Source organism: Parasteatoda tepidariorum, unplaced genomic scaffold, assembly GCF_043381705.1.
Source record: "Parasteatoda tepidariorum isolate YZ-2023 unplaced genomic scaffold, CAS_Ptep_4.0 HiC_scaffold_572, whole genome shotgun sequence".
NCBI classification, from domain to species: Eukaryota; Metazoa; Arthropoda; class Arachnida; order Araneae; family Theridiidae; genus Parasteatoda; species Parasteatoda tepidariorum.
The window spans coordinates 21,679-33,236 of record NW_027261824.1 but is presented as its reverse complement, the minus strand read 5'-3'; the positions used below and the strand labels follow the sequence as shown (position 1 = coordinate 33,236).

General features: G+C 33.4%; 1 long non-coding RNA gene across 1 annotated transcript in view; it reads right to left on the bottom strand.

The window, feature by feature from the left end:
• Positions 1–262: 262 nt before the first annotated feature.
• Positions 263–11,558, bottom strand: part of LOC139424880 (uncharacterized) — a 14,013-nt gene continuing 2,717 nt past the window's right edge. Inside the window, exon 3 of the long non-coding RNA XR_011636000.1 lies at positions 263–315. This is a non-coding gene — a long non-coding RNA (uncharacterized lncRNA). The remainder of the gene's footprint in view (positions 316–11,558) is intronic.

Sequence of the window (11,558 nt, the reverse complement as noted above, 5' to 3'; positions counted from 1 at the left end):
TTCTCATTTATGTGGCAAAAGGCACTGATTTATTGAGATTTTTTTCTAATATTAAACAATAATATTCAGAACTGTTTAAATTTTAACAAAAGGCAAATTGAACAAAACTGAGAAGAATAGGAAAAAAAATTTTTTTTTTTAGAACGCAATCGTTAACTTTCATCTTGTATTTTCTAACAGGCCTTTGTAAGTAACATGTTATTCGCGTAACAGGTAGAATTCGATAACAGATATAAGAAAAATAACTGTTTTGGAAATGACTAACCTTCTCCAGTGAATAAGAATGAAGTTTCCCCGATGAAACATTCTTTTTTCCTGAAAGAAACAATATCTCCTTTAAACAGGAAGGAAATTAAAAAAGAAGAAGAAAACAAATGTGTTGATTTTAAAGTTATATTTATCTTCGTTATTATGTTTGATTATCTTGGTATTATCTTAATGTTTCGGCATAAAAATGTGTCAAAAATAAGCCCTTCATTGATACATTTATTTAAATCCTAAAATCTACAAAGTACTTGGAACTAATTAAGGGATTTTTTTTCCACTTTTCTTAGGGATATTTTTACAGAAGTTCAGCGCTGATTGATCATTATTTCATTGTTTAAACTTAGAGATTAATTTTCTCTCTAGAAACTTAAGTTGGTTTTTTTTCTGTGCGTTTAAATAAGTATTACGTGTAAGAAAGTAAAAGTTACTGTGAAAATCCGGTCAACCTAGAGCTACTTTTTTCTAGATTTCGAATACTTTCTCTTTTTAAATTAATATAAAAAAATCTGAAGTGTTCTGAAGTTCAATTTTTTCCAACATTTTGTTTAAATACTATTCTTTTGGGGATTGTAGTTATCGACAATGTAAACCTTCATCTATGCAAAGGTACCCCACCGTAAAATCGAGTTAACATGTCTTTATATACTAGTGAATAGGAATTATATTTTTGTAGTGGTAGATACACTACAGTATTCTCCCCCCAGAATTATATCTGTGACAGAATTCGATGAAAGGATACCACTAGTTGATTCATTGCTGTTTTGTGAGAAGCCGGGAGAGCTGTATTAAGATCACCGTACTTTTGAGTGCTAATTGTGAGAGCTGTATGAAGTTCACGGTCTTGGTCGCTTGTGCTTTGCCATCAGCAGTCGAATGTATAAGACAGACGCTGTGTGTGATTGAGACTGATTAGCAACAGCGCGAGGAGGTGGATAATGTCGCAGTCACAAGTCAGGGTGCGTAGCCAAATTTTTCAACAAAAAATAAGCACTTTTCACGCACTCAAGAAATATTTTAAGCACTTCGAAAAAATATCATAATTAGACAGGGTTGGCAAGTTTTTGACAATTGATGGTTTTATTTGCTTGACATTGAAGAAGACGATGGCGCGTTACCAACGATGAAATTAACAAGGAAAACGAAATGTTCTATCGCTAATGGAGAAAAAAATTGACAATGTTTTGTTGGTCCCAGAAATCTGCAAAAATTCGAGAGATTATTCGATTCTATTACATAGGTCGGAAAATGAATTCTGAAATTGAGAATCTCTTGCAAAATGAGCGAAAAAAATCTTTACCACTGAATCCAGCTCAGTATACGCAGGGGCCGGACCCGCAAGTATTTCATCAAACATGTACAAAAAATGGTGTTTTCATACACTACAGACCGACGGTACGCCGAAATAGATTGAGCTTGAAAAAATTGTAAAAACGTTAAATGACAATATCTTTTTGCATAATTTGTGGCGAAAATCAACATGGTAAAGAAAAATATCGCATTTCGGAAAAGGGAAATTTAAGCAATTATTAAAAACACACATGTAAAAAAGCACCTTTAAGGGCTTTTAAAAAACGAAAATCGAAAACAAGCACCTTTAAGCACTTTTTAAAAACGCTACGCACCCTATTTAACTTGAAAAGTCAATCCGTTTCAGCTAAACACTTTATCACTGAAAAATAAATAGCAAAAAAAAAAAAAAAAAAAAAAAAAAAAAAAAAAAAAAAAAAAAAAAAAAAGTCAATAAATTTAGCCGAAAATTTTTATTTACAAAATTTAGAATTTCAATGGTTATGAACAATGTAAAAACAATAGCACAAAGTTTAGCTCTAGTAATACAGAACAATTAAAACAAAGTATTTACAAAGTCTTTCAGTTAGAGTTAACTCGTCGCAACACTCATTTTTCAAAATCATATTGAGAAATTTTTTCAAGAGCAACAACCCAGAAAGGCATTTTTGAAATGTTCTCTCAGGTTGTCATGCTTCTTGGTATAAAACACTTCCGTTTTTCGTTGCAAATCGAGATATAGAGTAAATTTCCGCAGATCTTCAAGCCATAATAATTTTAGTCCTTGCAGTGACTCTCAAAAGTCCAGAGAACACCTGCTTACATGTCAATGTTTTTAAGTCATTACTCACAAGTACCACAAAGAAGTTTCAATTTCATCCATATCTGTTGGGAACCACTCAGAATCCATCGACGTCCATGTCAACCAAGCCTCCTCTTCGTCGTAATTACTTTTACAACAGCAACAAAAATATCCGCAAAAACGCCGAACTCGTTCAAACACTCTCATGATGAAAATTTGCAAAATTTCTTGAAACAAGATGTACTACTTCTCTCTTTAAAGATAACTTTACAAATGACGTAAACACTAAAGTTGTAATAATTACTCTTTTAAACAATGTAATTGAGTGCATTGTTGAAAGAGGAATTATGCATTATTAATGATAGTGTGTTATCATTTATGTATGTTTTAAAAAAGCATTGTTACAAAACATAGATAAAACAATTCAAAAAAGTTGCTACCGCAAAGACCCTTTTTAAAAACAGAATCCTATTAAAAGTGTTGTTTTCAGATATAGTAAGGCTTTAAATTTTTCACATGAGGTAAAAGGAGTGATTTCAAAAAAGTATTGCCTCATGGAGTTAACGCATACTTGTTTGCAGCTGTCTAAAATACTAAATATTATAATTATTTAATTTTAATATAAAGACAAGAATCACAGAAAAAATATCTATTTATTAGATATTCATTTTACCTATTTATTAGATATAATCTCTTTCAGTTGAAACAATGTTTAGAAATTAATTTAACAGCATATCGCTATTATTACATTTTCCCTTTCAGGGGGAGTAGCCAAATCTTTCAACAAAAAATAAGCACCTTTTAAGCAACATGTACATTAACAAAATGCAAAATAACTTTCAGACTTTACATGATCACGATAAAATAACTAGTTTTCGACAAAGAGCCCATTTCTTGTTTATATTAGTCACCATAAAAAGATCAAGAGATATTTTTCGGTTCGATTTCAGAGGGTGGAAAATGAAGCCTGAAATGGAGAATATCTTACAAAATGCAGCAGAGCTGTTGCACCTGAGAGTGCAAGAACCTCACCGAACCTAGCTCTGTCGACGCACATGCAGAATCGCAAGTATTTTATCAAACATGTAAAATATTTGGCGCTTTCATACGCTACGGACCGACGGTAAGCTGAAATGGGTTGTGGTTGAATGAATTGCGAAAACGTTGAATAGAACAATGTGAAAATCGTGCTTTTTGCATAATATGTGACGAAAATCAGCATACTAAAAAATGGAAAAATTAAGCACTTTTTAAAAACATCAATGAAAAAAAGCACCTTTAAATGCTTTTAATAAAATCGAAAAAAAAGCACTTTGTAAAAACGCTACACACCATAACAAGTAGCAAGTCAACTGCTTAGTGGGGACCATTCATCGAAGTAGGCGTGTTCAAATCGAAGTGAGAGCTTCTATGAAGGTATGCGTGTTCACATCACGTCCGAAGGTGACCAATGGTGGGATAGTAGTTTTCGACAATGTCAGCCTTCTTCTATGAAAAGGTACCTCGTCATAGAATCGTTCAATGTAGGAAGTGTTGTTGTCAAGGTAGGCATGTTCACATCACGTGTCCGGGTCACCAATGTGGGGAGAGTAGTTATCGACATTGTCAACCTTCGTCTATGATCAGGATCCGGATTCCTCTCGCACGAATTTTATTGGCCCCTGACCTGAGGGTCAGAGGGTAAGGGACACAGGAAGTGTCGTTCCCCTAGAGAGGGGGTGGACTAAGGAGAAGTCACTGACATTTTTTTCTGAGAAAAAGTGTTTTTTTTTTTTATATATAAGAGTTGGAATGCGGAGATCAGATAGACTGGACGTAGTTAGTGAGCAGTAGAGCTCCGGAGTTATGATATAATATCTATGTTACGGTGAAACACCGAAATCTGGAGAGTGTGTCGACATTCACCGGTGAATGTCAACATTCACGTAGTTGCTTGGTGTATGTCCGAAATATTTGCTAAATATCCTTATTTCTGACTCTCACCGGTGAATGTCAACAATCACATAGTCGCTTTGGTGAATGTCCGAAGTATTTGTTATATCCAATTTTATGTTAATTTATTCGTTAATATTATTATATTTATTTGATATATTTATATTTATTCATTATTTTAATACTTACTGACGATAGATTAGAAGAAACATCAGTGTTTGGAGTATCGGGCAAATATATACCAGGCAATGGCACTTGGCCTTAAAAAAACATCCGTGTAGGGTATACCGGGCAGTGTCACTTAACCTTAAAAAAACATCAGTGTAGGGTTAAAATATCGAATAAATGTAATTATATCCATGAACAAATTCATATCAAATCGAATGTAATAAATATTTCGGACATTCACCAAAGCATATCTGTGATTGTCGACATACACCGGTGAAAGTCAACAACCACCGATTTCGGTCTTTCGCCGGGACATTTATACTTCTTGATATGTAATTGTGAATGTTTATATAATCCAGAATTTTAAATTAAACATTTATTTTATTAAAATTGAGTGATTTGAATCAATAAACGAACCAAAATAAGAACATCTCGCGAAGTAGAGAGACAACGCTTTTGTTATTTTTAATTAATAACATATACGTTTGTTATTGTTAAAAGTATCTTGCAGAAAGATATTAGTGATAGACAGTTTTGTCGCAGATAGATCGAAAAAAATTCTGCCACTGGGAATTTCACCTGCTTTTTTTTATAAATTTGTTATAAAACGTTGAAAATATTTTCTTATAATATTAATGAAAATCGAAATAACATACTTCCATTCACAGCAGAACATGGTTGAACTCAGTATATGCTTCACCTTATATCGCATAGGCGCGGGGGATGACTCATCGAGGTGGACATGTAGGCAGTCTGGTAGCAGAACAAAGCCTATAACAAACAAAATTTTAAATGTACAAAAAGTATGTTTTAAATTAGCAATTGTACTTTGTGACATATTTCTAAATTTACAACTGTGTTTTGCCATGCATTTTTAAATGAAATTCGGCGATGCTGAAAATCTATCTGTACTGAAACAATAAGAATATTATTGGGTGGTATGTTTCTCATAAATTACAAATAAAATTAAGTATTTTATATAGCAGGACGGGGGCGGTGGGGGAGCTCGCAAACTGGGATCACATGCGAAAACCATTACTTGGAACACATGAGATGGTTTGCGTAAGTAATTGCGTTGAAATAGCGCAAACAGTCAGCAGGGCCATTACTGGAAGAGTCCTTGTTTTTTTTTTTAATGAATCCGAAGCATTTGTTTAAAACAGGGGTGTCAAACTCAAAAGCCAACTTGGGCCAAATAAACAATGCTTAACTTTAGGTGGGCCGCAAAACAAACAAAAAAAATCAATGTTCATAGAAACAAATATCTTTATTTTGAATAGCACATTGTAATAAACATATATAAAGTTAAATTATTGTTTGATAGACATCTCTTCTCTGCTACTATCTTTCCGATTTCGGGAGAAATTTTTTTGGCCGAGACTACTTTCAAAATTGACCCAACATGAGCGTTATTAAAACGATTTCGGACAGGAGATTTATTTCCATTCATAACAGAAAATAATTGCTTGCACTGATAAGTACTTCCAAACATGGAAATAATTTCATATGCGAATTTTCAAGTATTTTCAAACCTTGCCGGTAAATATTTTTAAAATTCAGGCATAACCACTTCAATGAAATTTGTCTTCAAATTTGAGTCGTACTGAATCTCAATCACTTCCATTTGCATACTACTGGGCACTGAGTCTATATTTATTGAGAAAATCGACGAAAACAAGCAAAATTTGATTTTCGAGGAATTAAAATCTTTAAAACTTGTTTCAAATTCCGTTCTAAGATTTGAAATTTTTTCTGCGTATTTTTGATACGATGCAGTATCCCTGGAATGGCAGGTGCCGCAAGCCAATTAGAATTTTACATTTTCGCGCGTACAATTTAAAATGATCCGTATAGTTTATAAATAAAGTATATTATAATTTTACATGCTAGTTTCCCTTCTAATTAACATTTCTATTATATTTTTACTTTGCGTCGGATATATATTGCTGGGCCACAAAAATGTTCATTTTGGGCCGCGAGTTTGACACCCCTGGTTTAAAAGATGCCTCTTCCTCCCTTATGAAGCAGCTTTGAAAGAAGAAAAACTGGCAGATATTCATTTAAATAGCTAAATTTTGTGAAAAATAAGCTGATTATAAACTTTTCATCGTTAGTTACTTTATTTTCAATATATATAAAAAAAAGGTCCTATATGTTGAAAAAAATCGTAAAATTTATAATAGGACCTGCGTTCGACATGCCATTGCTTGATTTGAACTCCGCACTCCCTTTCTATGGGATATTTTTACAGAAAGTCAGCCTCGATCTTGATCTATAGTTATAGCTGTGATGACTCAGGGGACAGAGTGTTCGCATTCCAACGAATATAGAATCCCAGCGATGGCTGGTCGATACGAATTTCGCATCCAGCCCGCACAAATCACAGTGCTGATGTAAAATATCCTCAGTGGTAGACGGATCATGGGTTAGAGTCCCCTTGCGATCAGTCTAACAGTTGGAGGTTTTCGTGGCTTTCCACACCATGTAACGCAATTGCGGGTTAGTTACATCGAAAAGTCCTCCACTAAGGCAAATATCCTCCCAATACTTGGTCCATGAGTTCCCTTGTCTTTTGGATTGGGTTCAAAATTTCAAAGCTAAAGAGTTGAACATTCGTAGTTCGTAAACCTAAAATTTTGGGTCGGCTGCTCAACGACGCTTATAAAATAAAATATAGTTACTGAAAAAGTACAAAAGTGAGTTATTGTTCAGATAGTGTGCAGATGAGCTAAAAAAATTCTTTAAGGTGCTAAAACAGTACCTACGTAATCTTAAAACTACCTAGATAATATGCACTTTACCCACTAGGTTCTTGTTAACATGAAAATAATCAAGAAAATTCAAAAAAACCACTATCAAACAACTAACACAGTTGATAAAATGAATCATTATGAAAACTATTGCACAACAAAAATCAAACTATTTAAAACATTGTTACATTTAAGAAAATTAACATGTCATTTATTTTTCAAGGTATAAAGAATCAAGTCAATAAATACGAAAAAAAATTAGTAGATAAAATTTTTTGAACTTTAACGATACGAAAACCTTTGATGCTTACATTCCCCTGCTTAAATTGCAGCAATAATTAATTGCAGCTTAAATTGCAGCAACCCGCACTTTTACGGATTAATCTGTAGAGCAAGGTATTGTGCATATTAACGGCTTTCAAATTTTGGTGAAAACATATACAAAATAGATGTTGCTATGCATCCCTATATTATAAATGTTACAAATTAGCATGAAAAATAATAGAAATTGTGTTTACGTTCTTACCTTACCCGCTCATTCAAATTTCGAAGAATGTACATAAAACATTTCTTGTTTAATAATCACATTTCAGAGTAACTGACAGCGATCTTATTTTACATAATCGTAAAATAACTTAGATTCAAACTTCTAACTAATGTATGCTGATCAAGAAAAGAAAAGCTTTTCGAAATATTCAAAGTAAGACGATCTATGAATAGTTGATTGAATGTAAACAATAACAAGCTTCTTGAAATTGGAAGAAATTTAGAATACTTCCGGTGTATCCTTCCGCTTATGTTATGCTTACGAGGCGATGTGTGTGTGAACAGGCTTAATATTCCAGGAAGTTTAATTATTGTGATTCGCGTTTAAATTTAAGCGTAATTTTGCTATTCATATATAAGAGTTTTCTGTAATTTATAAATCCAAACAGGTCATGAGCATCAAACAAAATTTAACGAAATTAATTTCACAGCATAAGTAAAGTGTAATATTAACCAAGTGATTGAAAGAACAGGATTTTCAACGATTTCTATTTTAAGTAAATAAAATTAAAAATTGTATTTTCTTATTATAAAAATCATTTAGGACTNAATTTTTATTTACAAAATTTAGAATTTCAATGGTTATGAACAATGTAAAAACAATAGCACAAAGTTTAGCTCTAGTAATACAGAACAATTAAAACAAAGTATTTACAAAGTCTTTCAGTTAGAGTTAACTCGTCGCAACACTCATTTTTCAAAATCATATTGAGAAATTTTTTCAAGAGCAACAACCCAGAAAGGCATTTTTGAAATGTTCTCTCAGGTTGTCATGCTTCTTGGTATAAAACACTTCCGTTTTTCGTTGCAAATCGAGATATAGAGTAAATTTCCGCAGATCTTCAAGCCATAATAATTTTAGTCCTTGCAGTGACTCTCAAAAGTCCAGAGAACACCTGCTTACATGTCAATGTTTTTAAGTCATTACTCACAAGTACCACAAAGAAGTTTCAATTTCATCCATATCTGTTGGGAACCACTCAGAATCCATCGACGTCCATGTCAACCAAGCCTCCTCTTCGTCGTAATTACTTTTACAACAGCAACAAAAATATCCGCAAAAACGCCGAACTCGTTCAAACACTCTCATGATGAAAATTTGCAAAATTTCTTGAAACAAGATGTACTACTTCTCTCTTTAAAGATAACTTTACAAATGACGTAAACACTAAAGTTGTAATAATTACTCTTTTAAACAATGTAATTGAGTGCATTGTTGAAAGAGGAATTATGCATTATTAATGATAGTGTGTTATCATTTATGTATGTTTTAAAAAAGCATTGTTACAAAACATAGATAAAACAATTCAAAAAAGTTGCTACCGCAAAGACCCTTTTTAAAAACAGAATCCTATTAAAAGTGTTGTTTTCAGATATAGTAAGGCTTTAAATTTTTCACATGAGGTAAAAGGAGTGATTTCAAAAAAGTATTGCCTCATGGAGTTAACGCATACTTGTTTGCAGCTGTCTAAAATACTAAATATTATAATTATTTAATTTTAATATAAACACAAGAATCACAGAAAAAATATCTATTTATTAGATATTTATTTTACCTATTTATTAGATATAATCTCTTTTAGTTAAAACAATAATTAGAAATTAATTTAACAGCATATCGCTATTATTACATTTTCCTTCCCAGGGTTCGTAGCCAAATCTTTCAACAAAAAATAAGCACCTTTTTAAGCACTATGTACATTAACAAAATGCAAAATAACTTTCAGACTTTACATGATCATGATAAAATAACTAGTTTTCGACAAAGAACTCTTTTCTTGTGTATATTAGTCACCATAAAAAGATCAAGAGATATTTTTCGGTTCGATTTCAGAGGGTGGAAAATGAAGCTTGAAATGGAGAATATGTTGCAAAATGCACCAGAGTTGTTGTACATGAGAGTGCAAGAATCTCACCGAACCCAGCTCAGTAGACGCACATGCGGACTCGCAAGTATTTCATCAAACATGTAAAATGATTGGCGCTTTCATACGCTACGGACCGACGGTACGCTGAAATGGATTGTGGTTGAATGAATTGCGAAAACGTTGAATAGAACAATGTGAAAATCGTGCTTTTTGTACAATATGTGATGAATATCAACATATTAAAAAGAAGGAAAATTAAGCACTTTTTTAAAACATCCAATGAAAAAAGCACATTTAAGGGCTTTCAAATTAACAAAAATCGAAAAAAGCACCTAAAATTACTTTTAAAAAACGATACGCACCATGACAAGTAGCAAGTCAAGTGTTTAGTGGGGACCATCTATCGAAGTAGGCGTGTTCAAATCAAAGTGAGAGTTTCTATCAAGTTATGTGCGTTCACATCGCGTCCGAAGGTGACCAATGGTGGGATAGTAGTTTTCGAGAATGTCAACCTTCTTCTACTAACAGGTCACCTCGTCATAGAATCGTTCAATGTGGGAAGTGTTGTTGTCAAGGTAGGCATGGTCACATCACGTTTCCGGGTCACCAATGTGGGGAGAGTAGTTATTGACATTGTCAACCGTCATCTATGAAAAGATACCCCACCATAGAATCGAGTTAACATGTCTTACATATAATTATTAGAATTGGAATTATATTTTTGTAGAGGTAGATACGCTACAATTCTTTTAGTTTACTCTGCATTTTTCTCTGACCGCAGTGTTCAAGTCTCTTATAACTCCAGGACCGTTTGTACTAGGGTTCTGAAATTCGGGCATCAACTACATGGAGCAATTTTAGAAGGATGATAAAGAAGTTCCAATTCTTGATGTTTCGTCATAAATTCTTCGTGCTATGTGTGGTCTGACAAGATTTTGCAATAAGACAAGAATCGATGTGTTGACGAATCTAAGCCATTAATCTTTAAAGCTTTTGCACTATTCCGTCTAGTGAGTTTCAGCAGATTTCAATTCTAATCGATGAAGAAGCTTTCATAAAATCGTAATCGATCACAACTGCGCTAGAGCAAAAAATATTCACCCTCAACTTACATAGTCTTAACTGTGAAGCGATATTTTTTTTATTTTTTATTTATAATAAAAGGAATGTTTATGTTAATGTTTTTATGCTTAACCATGATTTCACCTGCTTTTTTATGTGCTATAAAACTTTGAAAATCTTCTCTTATAATATTTTATTTCATAACCGTCGTTGAACAGCCGACACAATTTTATGGGTTTACGACCTCTAATCTTCAACTCCGAAGCCTTGCCATTTTGAACCCAATCCAGAAGACAAGGGAACTCCTGAATTGGGAGAAATTGCCTTCGTGGAGGACGTTTTGATGGAACTAACCCGCAGTGCGCATTAAATGGAGAGGAAGAATAAGAGAAACCTCCCAAGGTTAGAATGACGGGATTGTAATCAATGATCCGTCTACCACTGAGGATATTTCACGTCAGCACTGAGGTCAGTGTAAAGCCGGATGCGGAATTCGTATCGACTGGGATTCGAGCCCGGTTGCCCGCATTGGAAGGCGAACACTCTATCGCCTGACGCGACTTTACACATTGTCGACTCCCGGGCACTTCTTTGGCACCGTATTTTGAAATTCGCCAATGTTACATTCGCCAAGTCGGGTTTCAAATTTTCTCGCGAAAATCTTCGAATATTAATTCGCGCATGTTTCACTTGCGACATACGATTTAAAAAACGCATGAGTGAACATGAGGTGTGAATAAATTTAGCTGCTTTAAAAGTTTTTGTGTATTATCATTCTCTTTTTATTCGGACTTCCTGAAACACATATTTATTTCTTACTTTTTTATATCCTTTTTAGGATAAAGTTTTGTTGTGGGTGTAGGATATATGAGTAGG